Source organism: Rhipicephalus sanguineus, chromosome 9 (genome assembly GCF_013339695.2).
Source record: "Rhipicephalus sanguineus isolate Rsan-2018 chromosome 9, BIME_Rsan_1.4, whole genome shotgun sequence".
Lineage (NCBI taxonomy): Eukaryota > Metazoa > Arthropoda > Arachnida > Ixodida > Ixodidae > Rhipicephalus > Rhipicephalus sanguineus.
In genome coordinates, this window is record NC_051184.2 from 19,928,954 (window position 1) to 19,952,262 (window position 23,309).

Consider the following 23,309-nt stretch of genomic DNA (forward strand, 5'->3'; position numbering starts at 1 on the left):
AGCAGGTGCTAGCGTTACACGAGAACACTAAATGAATGAATGAATGAATGAATGAATGAATGAATGAATGAATGAATGAATGAATGAATGAATGAATGAATGAATGAATGAATGAATGAACTGATGCATAAAAATTTAAGAAGAATGTATTCGTTTCAGGTCACGTTCAAGAGGAAGACACAAAAGACAAGATGTAGGTTAGGAATATCTTTTTTTTTACAAAATTATTTAATGAACCAGTCATTACTTTTTTGAATAATTAATATTAAAATATATAGCTGAATTCCGTATCTCGCCGACAGTTACTTCGTGGGAGGCCGAGCCGAAGTTGTATACGGCTTAGTGAAGAGCCAGTCGAACGAACAAACAAATAAGTGAGTAAATTAATTATATCACGGTATGCCGCTTTCGCACCTGCGACAGTTCTGGTGAATAGGAATAGTAGAGTACCGTCAGAATACGTATTTTGGACAATTCGAATAGATCGCTACAGGGGAATACAACATCGCACTGCTTCTGAGCCACGATCGTACAGGCGAGGACGAGGCGGAGAAAAGATAAAAGTGTAGCCGGTTTCGCGCCGTGAAAGCCGCCGGACAGCGAGGTTGTCCTAGCCGCGGTCTAGCTTGCAGATCGAATGAAGAGCTCTGAAAACCCGACACTCCTCGTATACTACTAGCCGAATCCTAATTGGATTTGATTTGTTGTTTGTTTGTCCTCACGCGCCTGCTCTTATCTCCTCTGTTCTTTCCCCCTCCCCCTAATGTAGGGTAGCAAACCGAATGTTATAATTCTGATTGACCTCACTGGCTCTCCCTCTTTTTACCTCTCTATCTCTCTGTCTGATTGGATGAATCAAACCTACGTCACGCTCACGCGACCCTTCATGATCTATAATAGACGTGATTATTCCACTTTCGTTACACTCACTCTCGTTCAGCGTTACGTAAGCTTCATCACGTGACCCCGCTAAATCCACTGTTTGAACCGCCCGCCTTACGTAGGCTTTATCACGTGACCACCTCCTCTCACTCTGCTCTTTGAATCGCGCGCCTTGCGTAAGTTTAATCACGTGACCCCCTTTCCCTTTCTCCCCCTCCTCTTATGAGACCCTCTCCTCTCCACCCTGGTCACGTGACCTTTTTCTGGTGAGACCACGCCAACGATGCCGAGGGCACGTAGTCCACATAAACATCTCTGTCAGAAAAAAAAAAAAAAGTTTAGATAGTGCTGACAGAATGAAAAAGAAGGAGGAATACCAGTGACGTTATTGGAGAATATAGCTACACTCTATGGTCTCTGGCGTCTCAATAGCCTTTCGAGGAGGCCAGCGTCGAAGCACTCGAAGCTCCGAGTCCTGCGCCGACAATAGCATGGAGCTTCGTCGCTTCAGAAAATATCCGACTGTGACAGGATCAACTTCAGTTAAGGTAAATAAGTAGCCACCATCTCCGGCCACACGTGCGCAAGCTGCCGACGGCGAATAAGCGAAGCCTGGACACAGGAAACGAGCGTCATTAAACTTGCGACTGGACACTCCGCTCTCTGCTGCACTTTTGTCTCCGTCGAATGGAGTCGTCATGTAATAAAGCTTTCTTCTTCGTCTTCTTCTTCTTCCATCGTTCGTCGACCTTTTCCTTTTCTTCTCGCTCGATTTTATATCTCGTTTATTTTCTTCTTTTTTTTCGTTTTTCATTACTTCGTCTCACTAGTTCCGTGCAGCGCTGCGCAAGGGTCGTGTCGGCGGGTCAGTAACGGCTACCGCTGTGTTTCAGGCTCGCCCATAGTCCTAATTACTAATGCACGTTTGTTGCTTCAATGCACGCGTCGCTCGGAAAAGGGTGATGAGAGGAAGACGAACAACGCCGATTCTGCTCTTTATGCGGAATTGTATTGTCACCGCGATTAATTCTATTCCTCAAAGCAATGCATTGCTGCCTTGATGAATACAAGTCCGCTTGTCGAAACCTTGGCTCCAGCGACATAGCCTGCTCAAGAATTTTTTTCATCGCTTCAAGATTCCATCTTCCCCTTATGAGCTTCGGTCTTGTTTGGATCAATGCAATACCGAGACACAGAGTGAGTGAGTGAGTGAGTGAGTGAGTGAGTGAGTGAGTGAGTGAGTGAGTGAGTGAGTGAGTGAGTGAGTGAGTGAGTGAGTGAGTGAGTGAGTGAGTGAGTGAGTGAGTGAGTGAGTGAGTGAGTGAGTGAGTGAGGAGTGAGTGATTGAGTGAGTGAGTGAGTGAGTGAGTGAGGAGTGAGGGTGAGTGAGTGTGAGTGGTGAGTGAGTGAGTGAGTGAGTGAGTGAGGGAGTGAGTGAGTGAGTGAGTGAGTGAGTGAGTGAGTGAGTGAGTGAGTGAGTGAGTGAGTGAGTGAGTTGAGTTGAGCAGACAGACAGTACAGACAGACCATAGACAGAACAGACAGACAGACAGACAGACAGACAGACAGACAGACAGACAGACAGACAGACAGACAGTTAGTGAGTGAGTGCAAAGTAGGGAAAAGCCAGGAAGCTCAAAGAGGCAACAGTACGGTTTGCTACTCTACACTCTAGGAAAAGGAACGGAGGCTACAACAAGATAAAAAGGGACAGAGAGCATTGTACGCCATCGGTGGGGGGGCGGAGGTGCAAAATGGGCACTCCCCCTTCCCCCCAAGCCACACCAACGCTCCCACCCTCCCCCACCACGAAGCAACACGGGTTTGCAGCCCGAAGACAAAATCCTACTGATGCCCATGCTGCACGCACGTAAAGGCACTACAATTAGTCAGTGAGGCCAATGTTTCTGAAGAACTGGAGCAGGCCACACACAGCTTTCCCCGCCATCGACGTCTGCGCGTTCAAGGGATCAAGAACATTAGCCTTAGAAAATGTTCTAACTCCATTCGTCTAAAAAGACGTCGTATCGAGTGCAAGATTATGCCGTATCGTCGTATCGAGTGCAAAGATGTATCGAGTGCAAGATTATGCGTATAGTCTCTTCAGACAGCCATATGTTTTCGTATAGAAAACTGTGAAGGCTGACGCGACCGATGACTGACCGAAGGCATTTCGGCGCAGCTTTTGGAGCAGCTAAAGCGTTATTTCGGAGCAGCATAACAACGTTTCGGGGCAGCTACGTGCCGCGCATTTTCCAATGGAAATATTTTGAGTCTCCAAGCTGGGAGCAGATGTACCACATGTTCAACCATATCGATTTACGCACATATGCATGCCTGAACCTTAGCAGCACTGCACGCATTTTGTGCCGAAGATGCGTGAGTATACACACACACACGCACGCCTTTCCATAGCTTAGCGTTAAAGCAACTTGCTGCTCGCGTATCGGCATCGATCACGTGACGCAATATAGCTCCCTCGCAGCGACGTCCACTTGCGGGTCGTCCGTCGCTCTTAGCCGGGACACTCCCCGGCCGCAATTGACGCTTCGTTCGTCTCAATTACGCTCCCGGGCTCCGGGCTCAGCTCTTAAGAGATATCGCAGCGGGGGCTCGGATGTTGTTCGGACCCAAGGACTCACTGCCCAGAGCTCGACGTTGTCGGGCCGTCAGCGAAGGAAACAGTATACCGCGTCTTTCGCTTGACCAGCGGTTGACCGCTTGGCTTCGGTATACACTAGAGCCTAGGATGGACACGTGCCCAATTAGAATGCGCCCTCCCTGTCACAAAAGTCGGACCGAAGCCGTTGGATTGCCTTGACCGCAGGACATGTCCCGGATTCGTTTGTCCATTGTTTCAGTCTTGACGATACCGTTAAAACAAACAGCCAATACTTATTGCGCTGTCGTGTCATTTAGGAAAGCTATAACGTACCGCTTACGTATGAAAAAAAGTGGAACTCTGCGAAAGTTACTGTACTTCGCTTGACCAGCTGTTGACCTCAGGCATCCGTATACACTACAGTCGGAGCTGGGCACGTGCCCAATTAGAGCGTGCCCTCTTTGTCACGAAGGTCAGAGTGAAACAACTGTATTGCCGACCGCACAGGACCTGTCCAGGAATCGCTTATCCATTGTTTCAGTATCCACGTTACTGCTTAAACAAACGGCCAATAGTTATTTCGCTGTCCTGCCATCTAGGAAAGCTATCATGTACCGGTTGTATATGAAAAAGTGGAACTCTGTGAAAGTTAGCGTACTTCCTGGAAGGTAGTATAGCACGCCTACTGTCTCAAGATCAGATCAGGCAGATTCATTCATTCATTCATTCATTCATTCATTCATTCATTCATTCATTCATTCATTCATTCGCTACGCTCAATTAAGATACGGACTCTTAGAGACAGCGCCGCGACGCTTGGATGTTGTTTGGACCAAGGACTCTTATTCCCTGCCGTGAACTTGGGGTTCTTGAGCAGTCAGCGAAGGCACACTATGTAGGCTTGACCTGCTGTTGACCTCAGCTATCAGCGGGAGATTGACAGGGCTACAATTAGAGAGCGCCCTGTTTGTCGGAAAAAGTTTCTCAGAACCCATCGGGATGCCTCGACAGGCAGACCTGTCCTGGCATCGCTTATTGGGCTCCTCTCAAGTGAAGGGCATTGTTGATTCGAAGCTCAGATGATTGAGAGATACAGTGTGGCGGCATCACTCTTACGGCTTCGGGAGGACTGTCTATTAAGCTACATTTAGGCTTGCATTTCATCTATTGTAACTCAGCGCGAACGAAAAACAGACGGGGGGCAAAAGAAAAAGACGAAGAGGAGCGCCCGTCCTTTTTTTTTATATTAGTGTTTTGCTAAATCGTGACAAACGTCGGCCATCCATTGAACAGCGACATTAGAGAGCTTTGGTACTGGGGCCCCAAAACGGCTTGCCTCCACAAGCCCTTGCGTTCCTTTGTATTCTCCTTGGGTGCGGCTCCGAGTACAAAGGAACGCAAGAGCGTACATACGCAAGCGGCTTTGAGTCTCCGCCACTAAAACTTTCTGCTAGAGAGCTTTAGTACCGGGGACCCCTAACGGTTGGGTCTGCGCGTTCTTGTGTCCTAATGTATATCTCCCCGCTTTCTTCTGTTCGACAGCCGCACCCAGAAAGAGCACAAAGAAACGACGCAAGGGCTTGGGTACGCAAGCACCCTGGGATCCCCGGCACTAAAACACTCGACCAGAGAGTTTTAGTACCGGGGACGCCAAGCCACTTGCGTACATGCGCTCTCGTGTACTTCCAGCCGCGCCCATTGGGAACGCAGAGGAACGCAAGGTCTGATGTGCGTAAGCCGCTTTGGGGCCCGGCATTAAAACTCCCTGTGTTCTTCACTCCTAGAAGCCCGCACAGCTTTGCCCTAAGATCGACAGAGATTAACGGACGCGCAACAACAATTAGTAAAAGTCGTTAACGACAGTTCAACGAGGGAACGAGGGACATCGATTGGCGGCTAACCAAAGAGCTGACTCAACTAATGACCTTCAAAGAATTATCGAATGAACCGGAACATCTCAGGGCACTACGGTTGAACATAGCGATGGATGTAAATTCCTCTTGTTTTTTTTTTTATCCTTCCATTTTTACTCTTCTTCAACTACCGCGTCGTTAACGAATCGTACGGGATTTTCTCCTTCCAACGAACGCTCTTGTAAGAAATAAGGCGTCTTAGGTAAGAAAATTAAAGTGCAAGTCAGATGCGAGAAAGATTATAAGACACAAGCTAAGAGCGAGACGGGTCTAAGAAACGCAAGAGCAAATCCGGAAGGATTAGCTCTTGCTTTTAGTGTGAACTAATCCTTTCGGATTAGCTCACGCTAGTGAAGGTTACGCCCGAGCTCCGACATCGTTTTCCACCCTCCGGCTGCGAGCAAAGCCACTATAAAAACAAAGGCACGAGAAGAGGTACGACACAGCAGTGAACTGGCGACTGAAGGTCTATTCGGTTGGTTCACTTAAAAAAAGAAAAAAAAAAAAAAACATCAATTGCCAGTTTGGCGCTGCGTCTTGTATATATTATCGTGCTTTTGATATTGCCCTAGATTTTTGCGTTCGCCGAATTAACCATTCATCAATACCAAATCGCCCATTTTTCGCATCTGCTAAAAGTCTGAGCTTTCAAGAACATCGCCCCGCATGCGTGCTACACCGCAAGTACAGTCTTTTGACAGTGAAGCATGCTTTACGGGGTCACGGGAGAGAACTGCCATTGACTTCTCCCACCGATCTTTTGGAAAGGTCAGTGTATAGGCTTCTGCTGACTTTAATTTAGGGACGGGAGCTGCCACAAAGGCCGTAATGCCCGCTAAAAGACAACGCGCGATTGTCTGTCCTATACTGTGTTTCGCCGATAGCGGACGATGCTGTAGAAATGGCATCGTGAGGAAACAAGGCTTAATATCTGGTGGAGGAGGGAGAGGGACGGCCTCTCCACCAATACTAAAGAGGGGCTTGGGAAAGGGGGATCCCGGTCTCCCATTTCTTACTGACGAGCAGCGCACACACACGCGCACACACACAAACCAGCCCACCTCCATGCTAAGCAAGCGAGACTTCAGGCACTGTGCGTTGGTAGATGAACTAATTCAGATAAGTACGCTTCGTAATTTCATCGATTATTATGATTCGCGTTTCGCGTTGTTTCCCGTGGTACTTAATTAACAAAATGTAAATAAAAATGAAACCGGAACCCGCGCAAGAAAGCATATGCTCCTCCTATACTTTCCATTAAATGCCACGTTCACGAAGTGCCCCGCAAATTGCTGGTGACGCCGTAATGCGCCTGTGACGTGTTTCTGCACGTGTCCTTTTTGTTGTTGCGCACACGCGCTAAATATGACGTCATTAATTATAAATGAGGGTCTACTTGCTCAACACCGCGTCTTTCTTGGCGTAATGCTGCTTACGAATGCTAACTGCATTTGTAACCGCAATGAGTGAACTTAAAGCCCCTCCATGCGTTTTCCGCCGGCTAGGTTAAGTAGCGCCAACTCGTCCGCCCCCTCTCCCTCTACACCGGTTCCCCGCCTAGCGGAAACCGAAGTGCCGCCATGATGTTTCTGCTGCTTTTCCGGTTGATGCACCTGCCCCATGCCCGCCCATGCCCTCGCGACGCAGAAACTCCGAGCGAAAACTCACTCGGCGGCAGGCAGTTTACGACGAACCTCAAAACAACAATAGTTGCGAAACGGAGAAGCAAATATGTGCTTTCTCGCGTGTGCACATGCGTGCGCAGAAACAAGATGGAAGGAAAAAGCGGAAGGAAGTGGTTCAAGAACTTCCTTCCGGAAGCTCCGGAACCGGAAGTGGGCGTCGTCGTCGAACAATAGATGGCAGTACTTAAAAAAGCGGCAGTAGACGCGATGGAGGGGCTTTAAGTGAACTTATCGCTTACCCTCGACATGAAAGACCGAGTCCCGCGATTTTTGCATCATTACGCAGCATTACGTCAGTATTCTTATTTTTACATAGAGAATCTGCTACGAATCACTACCAGCAGCGTAAGGGGAAGTAGTCGGAGTGTGAGCTCCTTCTCTACGCAACGCAGCCCTCTCCCGACGTCATTTAAGAGCACTTTCGAACGCCACAAAGACCAGCCTGAACGCCATCAGCGGTGCGTACGCATCCTGCGCACGCTGTTTTTGCTATAGGTACGCGTTACTCCCACCGTCATCGGGATCACACTGACACGAATACACTTACGCCCCGTGTAAGACTGAAGTTCTCTGCCTGATATCTCCCGATACCCGGCTGTTACGTCGGTTTCCCCCAGGTGTTACGTCAGGTGGCTCGAGTGACACATTCATTGCGCCAGATGTTACGTCGTGTCCTACGCCTGTAAGTTGCCCGCTCTCTCTTTAACGTCCGATCACCAGCAATAGTTGACTGCCTTACCTGGGAGCCCAATCCTAACGTAACAACGGTTACGTGCCTCGTCTGCGCGTTACGTGAACTGCCAAACAAAGGCTGATTGCACGCAACCTAAGCTAGAAGATCAGGTGGTCGCGTTTTCTCTCTAATCGATACATCACGTTCGTACCAATACACGACACACCAAAAGCTTTCCCTTATATGGCTCCATTGCGAGGCCCTTATTTTTCCGCGAGGCTTCCTGGTTACCCTCTATGTCGATACCATACTAGATTAGTTAATATACAAAGCCCACGGTTATTTACTCAACGAAAGAAGGGGAACTTTAAGGGCTCGTTTTTCTTTGCAAGACACAACAGTAATTAGAACTAACAGACAAGAAAGCAAAGGAAAGTATAGGGGATGTTATTTTGTAGTAAATGTGATGTAAATGTGAAAAGCGTAAAGTGGACGAAATGACAACTTGCCGCCGGCAGTGACCAAACCAGCAACCTTCGGATTACCACTGGTTAACTGTGTTATGCCTACCTGTGCTACATATGTAAATGTTCAGAAGGTCTAACCTAACTATAGGATATCACTAGTTGTCTATGTAGTATATGCTAACCGTGTATATACTACCGGCGAGCTAGCGTTCATGATGCCGTACGCAACCATGGTAAATGGTTATCTAAGCTAGACGAAACTGTGCTGTTGCAAGCTTCCATTTAGAATATTTTACCGTAGTATACCACTACAGTTGTTGAGAGTAAGCGTATTCGTACTATCCGTATAATCCGCTAATCGTGATGTGTAGTCGTGAGCAATACGTGATGGAACACTGAAATTACCTTTTCAAGGTCATAGCGGCTAAACGCACTCGGCAAGAGCGGAAGTGTTCGTAACACTAAATGCTCCAGCGGAAAGGCACCTCTGGCAGTTCGGTACGTCACATTCATATCAGTACAAGTAATCGTTTAATAAACATGAATTCGGTGTTACAAGTCATACTGCTCACGACAGTACGTGTTACTCTAACGGGCCACGTCTGATGCACGGCCAGACAAGGGGGCTTCGTTGCACCCAAACTCCTCTGCACTGCTGCCTATACTCCCTCGGCTATCAAAAGAAGCTTCGAGGCTAATAAAAGGCACCGCAGGGTTATGCCACGGTGTTGCGTCACAATGCCGCGGTAATGGCGTCTAGAATGGCCATCTCCGCGGGCTATCTTTTCATGCTTTCGTCGCGAATGGAGTTGACCGGAAGCCTTTTTCTTTTATTTCTTCTCCACCAGGATATGAGCCTCGCTGAACTTTGCATTTCTTTTTCTTTTCGCCTAGTACTCGTCTCTCAAAAGAAGAAAGGATGAGGAACACTCCGTCATTCCATCTATCCCTCTATCTGTATATTTTTATACTTGTTCTCCACTCTTCACTACACAGTGTCGCACTAATTACGTGCAGTACGGGTAAGTCTCACTGCAGGGCTCATAAAAACATTTTCCGGTGGGCTGGCTGGTGAAATTCATTAGAGGACGTGAAAGAAGCCCATTCACACTCGCGGCGTGTACGGAACGTCGCGACAATAACTTTCAGTAAACGTGACAGCGCAAGGATCAGTGGCAACGTTCGCTCGCTGATTAAAGTACTGAGCATGGTGTCACGCGCCCATGAGTAGATTTAGACCACAAACAATCGCTGCTCGAAACCCTGGTGCAATCAAGAGCGCTGGCAGCGAGGAGCAAATATTGCGCGCTGCGTCTCGCTTTAAAGATCCCATAATCCACTACGATTTGGCAAAGACGAGCGAGTGGTTTCTTCTCTCCTTCAGTGCCCTTCCTACAGGCGCTATCTCCTCATATAGCCACTTATTTCTTCGTAAAACACGCGGACAATGATAGCACTAAGCGATGAGCCTATCAGCATTTCGCGCTTTCTGTCTACACGCTGTTGTATCCGCTTGCGCAGTCGAAAACGCACAAGACCAAGTAAAATCAGCTGATGGCGCGCGATAGTCATGCGAGACTAGGCAGAACCGGGCGTGCGATTGCGTGGCAAGGCAGGGTAGGAGACAATTCAAAACTTATATCCCTCGTCTATGAACCAATCGAGAGCTTACTTCCTCATGACGTCACGTGAAAAGACTGCGGGGCGTCACGAATTGTGCCGAAAATAAAAGGGAAACGCCGAGGAGAGATTAACACGCTTGTTATTTGTATTTTCGGAGGTTCCTTAGGGGGCCCGTGGCGACACAGTATGCGCATAGGAACCTCCGCGCAGCCTCCGCCTCGTTATCATCCAGTCCCGGCGTAACACGGCTGTACGCTGCAATGCATTTCCGATAAAACACAGCGTCACCCGAGGTACGCGTCAGCGGCGGTGGCGACAAGAACAGGCTGCCCGGCTTAGAAGAGCATTATTGTTTCGCTACTCAGACGAGCGTAGTGTCAGTATGCTCGCCCGCTGCTGCTGCTGCTGCTGCTGCTGCTGCTGCTGCTGCTGCTAATCTAATAAACAGTTGTTAGTTTCTTACGACGGGATTCGTCCTTCAGTAGGCTCACACAGGCCCTTACATATAATACAAGACTTGCAAAGGCTTATTATCTATTCGGTCAGAAATGCACCCACAGTAAATTTTGTTCAACTTGAATGAAAGTTTCGCAAATCGGAAAATACAAGATTTGCAATTGCCATAAACGCGTATCGGAAACCTCAGTACCCGCGGTAACAATTTGCACCCACCGATGACTTTTCAACCGCCAAAGATTAGGCCTACATCCGGGGTGGGTCGCGCGGAGCGCGTATGCGCTATTCCGTGCCGTACAACGGTCGCTGCACTGCACCCATTTGGCGAGACGAGAGCGTGGGGACGCGTCCTTCACGCATTATGCGCACCCGTCTTTACTTCTGTGTATACTTTCTGTATACAGGCCTTCGCCTTAACAGTACAGGACTTCGCCCTTTACATACTTTTCGGGCTGTAGAATCATTGCCGACATATTGCTGACGTCAGGGCTCTTCTCGTGAAAGAGAGGAGGTACAAAAGCTTATGACCGCGAACAACTGCCAAGCTTATTTCGAGCAAAGTGTCGTTGACGTCCAGTTTCCTTTCACGTGGCTCAAGGAAAATGACAAACTATAGAAAAAGATGTAACGGGACAGTAGATGTAGGCTCGGCGCGCGGAATTTCGCTCTCGCGTTCGAGGCGAGAAACGAAAAAAAAGAAAAAAAGCCTCCCCCCCCCCCCAAAAAAAAAGCCAATAATTCAAGTTCAAGATCAAGTTATTTGTTTCTCAAAGTATTAGATAACAGAATATAATGATAATTGTTGGGGCTTGACGTCCTAGCACCGCGATATGATTATGAGAGACGCCTTAGTGGAGGGCTCCGGAAATTTCGACCACCTGGGGATCTTTAACGTGCGCCTAAATCTAAGCACACGGGCATTACATAGCAGAATAAATTATACAGAAAGAGGTCGTGCACAGTTAAAAACTGTAGAGGGACCTCTTGTTATTAATTACACACCAAAACTAATTATGCGTAGGTTAATTGCCGTAATACTTCGCCGTTCGCTTGCTGTAATACTGATTATGCACAATCCGAAGGGTCATGACGTTGTGTGTGGGCTCACTGAATTCACTAACGCTCTATTTCTTTTCGTTAAATCTTCGAGTCCGGTATCGGTCCCTTCGGTAACATTAACGCTCCCCGTTTCAGAGCAACATAGCTTAGTACAAAAAAAAAATCAGTTTCACCGCAAGGGCGAAGCAATGGATGCGATAGCAGCAAATTACAGTGTTATACGAAGTAAGGCTAGCAGCTGAATATTTTGGACCGACCTCGCGTAATTCAACAAAACTCTGGTTTAAGGGAATACGGCCGCTCCCGCGACCGAAGCGGCTTTCTTGCTGTCAGTCCTCCAAACGCGAAGTAAGCCTGGAGAGAACGGCAAGTTTATGAGCCGTCTCCTGATGTCTCTCTAGGTAGCGTGCGCGCCAGCACTCGCGACCACACCCTTATGAGCAAAGTTCGCAGTTGCTGCTCAAGCGACGCAACCCTCCCACCTCTTCTCCCCCTTTCCTCTTTCGACGCTCCTTCGCCCGACTAACGAAAGACAGCCGGGGGCGTTTTCTCTCTGCTTGCGGAGCCATCGATTGCAGGCCTCGCATGCGCCCTCCGTGCGACGGAGATGGCCGGCTCGTTTCATCTCTGCTTCAGCCGCGTTTATCAGCAGCGTTTGCGTGCGTTTACTCGCGCGTAGAATATACGATGCGCGGGGGGATGTTATCGATTTGTACTTTATACAGAACATGACGATGAAGGCAAAAACCCGCCTAGTGTGTCCGTATAAATGCTATCGCAATAAGACAAAATAGGGAAGCAGGAACGCAAACCACTGATAGTTGAAACCACCGAACCCTCCACTTCATACACGTTTTTCACAAGTTCACACGTTCCCTTATGCATTCCCTTAACAAGACTTTCTGCTCAGTATATTGTATTGACCCCACCCACCCACGAAGGCTTTCGGCACGCAACGCTGTTTTGCACTGCCTCCGGGATCGGAGGCATTGGAAGCTTTTTGCACTGCCTCCAGGAACGGCCCACCTTTGACCAGGCGACGATGACACATGATGACGTCAACAAGTAACGTCACATTATGCGACGTCACTAACTTTGGCGGCCTGTGACGTCAGGATGACATGATGGGGTGCCGTCATCACATGATGACTTGTTGCATCACTCGCGTTGACGCCTCCGACGGTCAAATTTCGCGTTATATGAGGCATCTAAGGCTTTCCTCTTAATTGTTAAGTATTGAAGTATAACATTTCACTAATACCCGCAGTGTCACTCGTGTGTGTGTGTGTGTGTGTGTGTGTGTGTGTGTGTGTGTGTGTGTGTGTGTGTGTGTGTGTGTGTGTGTGTGTGTGTGTGTGCGCGTGCGTGCGTGCGTGCGTGCGTGCGTGCGCGCGTGTAACTCACACCTCGTGACTCAGACTCGGCGTCGAATGGAACGACCAATACTGCTTTTCTTTTCATCGCAGCGCGACAAGTTGACGTTAAGGACGAAGCGATGTGCCTCCTTTATATCAATCTATTCAGCCCTAACTTTTCTCGTCTCAAAGCGTCTTCGTTTGGCGTACATGAATGCTAAACATTGCCCGACATCTCCTTCACAGTACATTCGCGTACACATATCGAATCCGAGTACAAGGTCAGGCGAGATCACAGGGCAGTATATAGAGCGTCAGCCGAAATGAGGCGCCTTGACATTATGCGCGACATCGAGCTTGCATTAGCGGACGGAAGGTTTCCGCTAACCCAAATGGAAGATAGCCAAGTCACAGTCGAAGTCGGAATGAACGCGTTAAGGAGTTACTTCCGGGAGGCCCGTGAAAAGGACTGCTGCCGAAAAGTGTGTACTTCGTGATCCTGAACTACATAAGAAGTTACTTTCGCAAATAACCTCGGCCAATTCATTTATCCGGTGTTCGTCAAGTATCAATAAGTGTTTACTGAATCGATCGCGCGATTTCGTCCTTAAAAAAAAAAACACCGCTAATGTTCGTGACACGCTGTGTACTGTGCTCGGATAGTAGGGGCACTAGATTTGCGTCAAAGAACCGTAATGTTCTGTGTTTAGGCGCTGAAACAACGACTCTATCAATGAGGTTCTCTACCAATATATATATATATATATATATATATATATATATATATATATATATATATATATATATATATATATATATATATATATATATATAACGCGCAATAAGATTATATTTAAAAAACGATTTTTCATTCAACGTTGATAACAGATAACAGAGTTTTAGGGGTTGCGTGCCTAAAGTTAGGGGACGAAAATCACAGGACGTAGAACACAACCAAAAGTGGAATTTAAATAAAAAAATCGCAACCCGGATGTGGCGCTTTGGCTGCGGAAAGGTCCCTTCGGATAGCCAGGTCGACGAAATCGTAACTTTCTTAAAGTCGTTAAGAGACTTGGTAAGCAAAACCGCCGGAAGCTTTTGGTCGCCGGCACCGAATTAGTTAATTTGAAGTGGTTAGGTACGCATTTATTAAGTGTCCTCGTTGTAATAGTACGATTTGGTTTACTGAAACTAATTGAGTAACAATTGTGTAAAGTAATTGTGTAATAATAAAAACTGATTTACTGATCGACCGCTGGATTGATTTATTGATTGATTGATTGTCAGGATATGTCAGTAGAAGAGTTGAAGGGTATACTGACTGAAGAAATGATCAAAATTTCAATCGCCGTGCAAAGAATGCGCATGCTCTTGAACGCATTAGCAGTAGGATGGCCAACGCGGAACAACAACAAAAAAACGCCAGGCCTGCGCTGAAACCGCAGCACAGTCACAGCGAAAGCTGGAAGAGCGGCGTTTCTAGTGCCCGTTAAGCTCTCTTGGGGCTACAATACAAGTACACTAGTAAGGTACCCACTACGCCATAAATCACAATTTTTGTGAAGTTGGGAAGCACCTACTAAGCCATTATTCGTCATTCTGCGGAGAAGCGATATAAGGCATTATGTGCACTTTGTTGACGCGACGACTGATGACGATGAAGAATTATGGCTCAGCCCTTTGTAATGGGTTGGAATCTTTAAACGGCCCACCAGTTATGTAATTTGCATTGGGTGACGCCCGGTCGCTATTTCCCTCTCCCGTCATGCTGTATAACATACGTTGACGTGGGAGTGAGACGTGGGGGGGGGGGGGGGGGCGAAGAACTTTACTGAGACCCCGAGGAAATGGATCATGCGCTTATGGGCTTCCTTGGCAACCAATACAAGTGCACTTGCGAGGAACCCACTACGCTATAAATCATTGTAATTTTACTGAGACCCCGAGGAAGTGGATCATGCGCTTATGGGCTTCCTTGGCAACAAATACAGGTGCACTTGCGAGGAACCCACTACGCTATAAATCATTGTAATTTTTGAGAAGTAGGGCAGCAGGCACTGTGCCATTTTTCGTCATTCTACGGAAAACGTTGGTACCTGCTAAACGCATGTAAGGCATTATGCGCACTTTGTTGATGCTGTGCCTGATGACGATGAAGAATTATGGCAGAGCCCTTTGTAATGGGTTGGAAGCATTCAACAACTTACTCGTTGCGCAATTCGCATTGTGTGACGCCTGGTTACAGAATTCGCGTTGTGCGACGCTTGGTGCTTATTTTACTCTTCTACCACGCTATATTGCATGTGCTAATGTGGTTCATTCCCGACATGAAGCCTGTATAGGACCTTTTTGCAAAGCAGTTTCAAGCACCGGCATGGCTCAGAGGTTGAATACTGGGCTTGCACGCAGAGGGCCCAGGTTCGAACCTCGTTCCATCCTGGAATTTTTTTCTTATTTCGTTTTTTTTTTCTTATTTCGAGCGATACTGGTTACGGACACCGGCGGCGGCGGCGGCGGCGGCAGCGGCGGCGGCGGACAACTACGGCGCCAAAAACGGCCGGTGAAATGATCTCATAACAGCTTTCGCTGTAAAAATAAAGATAGAAAGTCGTGGAGTTTGTGTGAAACCGACCGGTTCTCCGTGGCTGGCTTACCGTATTTACGCGCAAAATACCAGCCCTGTTGGCTAATTGATGGCTACTGAAGGCAATGTCGTAGCCAGAAATATTTTAAGCGAGGTGTATACGTCGCTGGTTAAAAAAAAAAGTGCCCGCGTCGAAACAATTTATTAGCCATTTTTCTGCTTTAATAAAGCCGAATGGTTAGTTGTTTCTTTCACTGTAACATCTACATACATTTACGAGTGTAAAGGAGTGGGGGAGGGGGTACACAGATTTCGGGGGCTGCTCTGACACCGAACACCCCCCACCCCGCGCCCCAATGGCTACGCCCCTGATTGCTGGCTATCAAAGTATTAGTTGAAGCTAATTAACTGCAATGAATTTCTCTCTCATTTGCGGCTACACAGCCACTGAAATCTGTTTTACTATTATTGTCGCCACTCGACCCAGCAAGATATATAAAGCATTCAGCGGTCGGGGAAAAAAAAAAAGTTGCTCCGTACAGGCGAACCTGCGTGAAGAGACGGTTTCACAAGACTGTATGCGCCAGCCCTTCCATCTAGTTGCCACCCAACTACTGAGCTTGGAAGTGAGCCAGGAGAGATTTCCAAACCACCAAAGGCCTCCCTTTCCTCCCTGATAGCGCCGATAAAACGAAAGTGTGAAAGGGGAAAGGAAACATCGCGAGCAGTGACCATCCCCAACTCTTTCTGCGTTAGGTCATCCATCACTTCAGTTATTGGGACCACAAGTTACGGTCCTGCATGAATGGGGCCATGCACGCCTAACACGATTCCAAGCCTCTAATCATCGAACTGACTGAATAACTAACAAACTTAAAAACCAACCGACGGACTAACTGACCAGCTTACTAACTAACTAACCATCTGACTGACTAACAACCAACTTACTGACTGAATGACTAACAGCCAACTTAATAACTGACTGACTAACCATCTGACTAGCCAACAACCAACTTACTAACAACCAAATTAATAACTGACTGACCAACTATCCAACTTACTAACTAACCATCTGACTAACAATCAACTTACTAACCAACTAATTACCTGACTGACTAACTAAGCAAGGGACTAACTGACCATAGCTGACTGACTAACAACTTACTAACTAGCCTAACTAGCTTACTAACTTACCAACCAACCAACCAACCTCTATGCGAGCCATCATGTCGACGTAAGGGAACGTAGGCTACACTAGAGCCCGTTATCCAAGTAGTTAAGATGTTTCGACTGCCCATTTCCTATAATTAGTTATCCATATCGCACGAGCAAACAACGCACCAACCGCTATATTCGACAACCAAACAGATATACTCGTGATTTAAGCCACCCTTAACCTCGCATTGACCCTTAGTGCGTTTCGAACACGAACCTTGCAGTAATCGCCGCGATAAGTACGGCTTGCTTAAGGTAGCCGTTAACCTACCTTAACGCTGCCTCGTAGAAAAACAAAATGGCGGGCTCCAAAGAGGACTTCGCGGAGTCTGTTGCTAAATTTCGCCACAGGGACGACATTTAGAGCGGTAGCGCTTCAAGAGAAAGTAAAACGAAGCAAACAAAAACAAAATGAGAAGAATGAGATCAGTATGCACACGGGCTAAAGTTCACGCAAAACATCAACGAAACACTTCCATTTGTGAAACAAGATCCTTTGAACGTTGTGCTTTCGTCAGTGAAAGCGTTGTTGAAGCTATACGAGCGGTCGCCTGATCATCTATAAGGTCACGGCACACAACGTCGTTATACGAGGCAAACGTCACATGATCGCGAGCGTTGGAAATAATGAGCTTAAGAAATCGCACTACAAACGCCGCTTACATGTAAGCGGACGCCAGACTTTTGGACGAAATGATCTGACCAGAAATAAACAGATGATTACAGGACATCGGGCTCAGAGAAAGTCTTAACGAAAGAATCGGAAGACTCAGATAACAGCGAAAGCGTAGGTGGACAAGACCGACCAACGTAAATGAACGCGGAAGATACGAATCCCCGCATACACCGTACCCTACCCCCGCAAACATGGCAGCATACGTACGTATGCAGAAAGGGAGTAGAGTAATGAAATAAACAGCAAGCTAAGTCAGCGACTAAGTGTGTAGAGAGAGAGAGAGAGAGAGATAATAAAACGAGAGAAAGGGACTAAGTGTGTAGAAGTGAAGGACGAACACGGCAGTCGATTGGCTAAGGCGAGGGCGTACGTAACTACTGACGTAAACGATGACGTCAACACGAACTCAGTGACGTAGGCGCAGGGGAAGCGGGACGTACGACTGATTACGTTATAAAAGCGACGCCTCGGAAGTTAAGTTTTAGCTGTTGCGTTGAAAACGAGCGAGTCTGTGAGAGACTGTGGCCAGTGTCACATTCTGTACGTTTACAATGTTCTCTTTCTACACTGATCCTGCACTCAGCGCGATGGTTTGGTGAAGGGGTGTCAAGCGGAATTCGAATTTCCCAAGAGGTCTACATGAAAATGCGGTGTTGGTTGGTTTATATGAAACAGCAACAACCTTAAAAGGGTGGCTCGACAGTCACTGACCTATACTTATCGACGTTACGACTCTTGCACAATGAGTGCATATATTTCATGTCACGTAGCCTTGTGCACAAAAGAGAAGGGATAAGAAACGCTATTTCAACGTACTTTCCCAAACTATGGCATGTAGTCTATGTAGACTATGCAGTCAATTGTAAAAGGGCCCGGAGCACCGTCGCAAGCTTATCGTATACGCGTAATCATTACTTCCACTACTGATCCATTAAACGAACTTGGATTTTAGAACCGTGCCGATTTCCTGTTATTTTATAATCCCTGCCTTATCATACTGAAAACGTGTGCCATCAGTCCACGAACATATTTTTTTCTCGACCATCTGTGTTGCACCTGACTGTATAGAAATACAATCTATTTACAACGAGTCCCTTACTAGGTGCCCTTACTGTTACTATCCCGAATGGATTCTTTCAAATACTGAGGCGGCACACGGAAAATGCCGATAACCGAATAAATTTCCCCCCGTAAAGTATTACTGAATCTGCACGGATTCCGTGTAAACTGCTTATAAATTTTTGAAAGCCTCTCGCAGGAAAAGCGGCGCCATAACTTAAGCATACGTAAGTTTTGAGTTAGAAATCGACGATATTAACTAGTGAAAAGGGCAGCGGTTTCCCGCAAATATTTCGCCCCGTTCCGTCTTTCGCGAATTCCGTGTACACTTCGCATTTTTTCACGAGAAACAGTACCAAACACGCGGAATTGCAGCCCTGAATAAGGTAGCGGTTACTACAAGCCATCGACAAATATTATGTAAAAAAGACGCTGACCTCACAGCTCGATTTACCCAGACATATGCAAGACAGATAGGTGCCAGAACTGTGGTTGTAGGGACACTCTGGAACATATACCGTGGGAATGACGAGGAATAACAAACAATACTGGGAATGCAGCCTTTAGCGATCTCGTCCGCGAAAGTTGCAAGACTGTGTTGCACAGTTCTGCCCTTGAAGGTCAACTGTGGGCTGTCCAGCGGGCCGAGGAAGCCGCCGGGACTCAAGATCTCCTGGTCATCGCCCAGGCGGGACCTTTTTGTCCGTCGCACAAACTCGTAGGACCTCTCAATGATGTTTTTTTGACTTAGCGAATGACGCCCGTTCTTCGCACGGCTTTTCACCGCATTACATCTCTCATGGAAATCCTTATAACTGCGAGAATATGAGCGCGCAGAAAGCGTAGAATGAAGGAATTTGCTTACGGAAGATTTCAGCGTAATGTGTCGTCAATACTGGCGAACCAAAAAGGAGTAAGCTATGCCACAGCCCCTGGTCGCATCTCCTGTTTCTTTTTTGTTATACAGTTGAACCCGCCTATATCGAACTCGGTAAAATACGGGACTCACTTCGATGTATTGTATAATTCGACAAAAAGCTTTTAAAGAATTTTCCGTATTTTCGATGCGAATTTTGGTGCGCAAGTTGGCTTCACGGAGCTGCTACACGATAATGCAAGGAAGTCGGCTTAGGGCGGCAACGCGCGGGAATTTTTTTTTTCTTTTTAGTTGTTATTTTTGCACGGTTTGTAGTTGGCCATGGGAGTTGTAGGGGCGATACAGCCCTCTTAATCACACCGCTCACGCTCGCAAATGCATGCAGGAAAGTTTCCTTCCGTTAGAAAAAGCCATCCCCTTATGAGGAAAAGCCAACTTCTTGGGCGTATCGCACTGCCTGATGTTCGGTATATAAAGCGTTCCGGCTATTTTTGTTCCATGCAGCCGTAAAGTTTCTTATGCATTGACGTTAAAGCATTGCGGTGTTAGAAAATAGTTCGATGTAAAGGATAATTCGGTTTAATCGTGTTCGATATAGTCGGGTTTGACTGCATCTCTTTCAAAACTAAGGGAAGAAAAAAAATACGCGATTGGTACGGAGCGCTGTCGTTAACGTACCTTCGGGTGTCGGGGAGTCGCCCGGGCGAGAAGTCGTGGGGAAGAAATCGGGGAACGCGGGAGCGAGCAGCCGAAGACCGTGCGCGCACCTCTCCGGCGACGGGACGTCCCTCGTAGGGAAGAAGAGGAGTCTGCTACGCACAGGCACACGGGAGACAGAGAGGAGAGCCGAGGAAACCTTCCCCAAGTTGTTGCTGCGCGCGTCTCCGGAGAATTTGCTCCCGACTCTCCCTGGGGCAACCGGAGGCCACTTTTGTACTCCGCAGGGACACGGAGGGAGAAGAAGCGGTCAAGTCACGTGGTCTTTCTCCATTCTACCCTCTCCCCCTCCCTTTCTTCCCTCCTTCCTCGCGCTCTCCCTTCTCTCCCGTGAAGAGAAAGCGCCCGCGGCGTTGGTCATCCCCAATTCCACTCTTCCTTTTTATCTCGTCGGCCAACTTTGGTTTTCGGGATGATTTTTTCGCGTTTTTTTTTTGTGAGTACGTCCCGATTCCATCCCCACTGCTTCCATTCTACAGCAACGAAACCACTCCGTCTGAACGCCTTCAGATTGCAAACGCCTCCCGTTGCTTCCCACGCATCCCTATTTTCCCGTTTTATTTTCCTAACTCTGCGCGATCGTTTTTCTCGTTGCGTCGTTCTTTTATTTCATTTCTTTTTTCACGTAAGTCGTTGTGGAGAGACCGAGGTAGGCGATTCCTTTTCTCCCTACATTTGCAGCGAAAAATAATAACGCGATAAGCTATTAACATAAAAAAATTAAAAAAAAAAGAATGAAACAAGGAACGTGGACACTCTCCACTATATACGGTGCTGTGTCCGCTTGGTTATTTCAATTTCTCTAAGCTTTCCCGCTATATTCTAAGCTTTAATACGGTGCGCTATATGAATTATCTCTTTTACGTGTTGCTCTGTGTTGAGATAGTGTGTAGGTTTAAATTAAATCGTGCGGATTTTTTTCTCCTTACGTCGTGAAACGTTGTGTTGTGAAGGACGGTGCACGTGGAGGACTCGTGATTAATTTCAAACATCCGGGTTCCTGTAATGCGCGAGCAAGTTGCACGAATGCTCTCTAGCATTCCGCCTACACACACCTCCCTATCGTTGCCTCCAAATTAAATTTTAAATGCGGCCGCCGCGGCCGAAAAATGAACGTCCGACGTTGTACACAACGGCGCTACATTAGAGCATGGTTGTTTAATGTAATGGGCGCTCCCTTCCCATTGCGTACTGAGTGCAATGAAGTTGAGGATACACAGAACACTGCATCTGGTCCTACGAGCGCTTTTGCCTTGAAAGGGAGAGACTCCCGGACAACATGAAGAAGAGAGGGTTTTCTCCACGGATGCTGTGAAGACGTGTTTTCGGAAGGTGCGCGGATTATTTGCAAGGAAGTGGCTGGTATCGTTTTAGATTTTATGCGAGGGACCGGCCTAAATGATGCGCGGTAAGACATACAGCATGGAACGAGTCGCTCAGGCGGAGCGATTGCCGGCCAGGTCTGCTAGGCTAAACCCGCCAGCCTGCGGCATTCCCAGCACCACCGCCAAATATAAGCCAGTGGGGTGCATAAGTGTGTACACGTAACTGCGTACATTGTTCCAGGCCTGTAATGGTCGTAGTTGTTGTTCGTTACATGTCGCAGATGCTGCAGCGGTCGACAATGACGGTGATGTTGACGCTACTTATGACGTGTTTGCTGCCGACAGTCCGTCAGTTGAATGTCATATTTCGCTTTCTGCATCGTGCCCTCTCCTTCACTCCCTTTATCCTCGTTTCTATTCTCTCCCCAAGCGCAGGCTAGGAAAGCATATGCTGATATGATATCTCTGCTTTTCACTCGCTCGCTCGCTCACTCACTCACTCGCTCACTATCTATCTATCTATCTATCTATCTATCTATCTATCTATCTATCTATCTATCTATCTATCTATCTATCTATCTATCTATCTATCTATCTATCTATCTATCTATCTATCTATCTATCTATCTATCTATCTATCTATCTATCTATCTATCTATCTATCTATCTATCTATCTATCTATCTATCTATCTATCTATCTATCTATCTATCTATCTATCTATCTATCTATCTATCTATCTATCTATCTATCTATCTATCTATCTATCTATCTATCTATCTATCTATCTGCCTTGCCTTGCCTTGCCTTGCTCTGCCCCGCCCCGCCTTGCCTTGTCCTGCCCTGCCTTGCCCTACCTTGCCCTGCACTGCCCTGCCCTGCCATGCCATGCCTTGCCATGCCATGCCATGCCATGCCATGCCATGCCTTGCCTTGCCTTGCCTGTCTGTCAGTCCCTTCCTAAGGTTTCAAGGTTTCCCATCCCTTCGTATCAATTCCGTCGAAGTTACCGTGGGTTGTCTGTACTGGGAATTACGTGGCCAAGGCAGGTCCATTTTGTTTTTTGTTTGTTTGTTTTTTGCTGAATGTCTTCTAGAATCTCGCCTACACTTGTTTCTTCGCTGGCCCACTCTGCTGCTGTCCGATTAATGTCACGTCTATCATTTTCCGTTCCACCGCACGCTGCATGGTCCTTATGTTTTTTCTCGAGTTCCTTTGTTACTGTCCAAGTTTAAGACCCATATAGTATTAGTACAGGCAATATGCAATGACTGTACACTTTTAGCTTCCGGGAGATATGATGACTATACGTATGTGCAAGGCCATAATACGCAACATAGAAAAAAAAAGGGGGATGGAATTTTACAAACACTCCGTACGGAAAAATGGCTCAGGCTAATATGCTAGAGCTTAAAAATAAATATAAATAGGTTACTCTGTTCCAGGTTCTTCTATTCTTCTTGAATATGGAACAGGCGAACAGTTGGAACGATCCATTCCACTACGTGTTCATATACATTGAAAGACATTTTTTTTTCAGACAAATGGTTTAATAAAATATATGGCGCGGGGCGGCAGCTCCAATTTCACTATTCAAATGCAGCTTCAAACACGCGTCATACTCCGGCCATGCGCATTTGCAAAAAGCAAATACATCTAATTCAACGAATTCAAAATAAATCAACATTTCAATGACTGTTTTAAGAAGCTCTGTTTCTTATTATGAATGTAAAAGATGTGTATTTTTTAATGCTGCGTGAATTAGCTCAGGGGAAAATATTTGCAATTACAACACTCCTGCCACAGACAGATACATTAGTATTGGAAATTATATCTGTTTCAGCCGTATATAGAACGGACACATCTTAATTAGTTGACGTGAAATTGTAATTTTTATTGTTCACCGCTTTCTTTGCAAATATGTAACGTCCATCTTGTGAATATTATAGAGCAATGTATAATACAGAAACTTTCGCTGGCTTGAGGCGTCCCAATATAGTGCATTATTTTTACGAAGAAGTGAATGTTTCCATCGTCAAATTATACATTTTTAAACCCTGTGAGACGGGCTTGTCTTTCTTTCATTTTTTTCGACTTCAGTCATCTATTCTGTAAAGCACATGAGGCCCCAAATATTTTAAA

General features: G+C 46.8%; 1 protein-coding gene across 1 annotated transcript in view; it reads right to left on the reverse strand.

The window, feature by feature from the left end:
• The window catches only part of LOC119404704 (crustacean hyperglycemic hormone), an 83,478-nt gene extending 63,437 nt beyond the window's left edge, over positions 1 to 20,041 (reverse strand). The window contains exon 1 of the mRNA XM_037671347.1: positions 19,805 to 20,041. The gene's annotated coding sequence lies outside the window, so the exon portion shown is untranslated. The remainder of the gene's footprint in view (positions 1 to 19,804) is intronic.
• Positions 20,042 to 23,309: the final 3,268 nt, after the last annotated feature.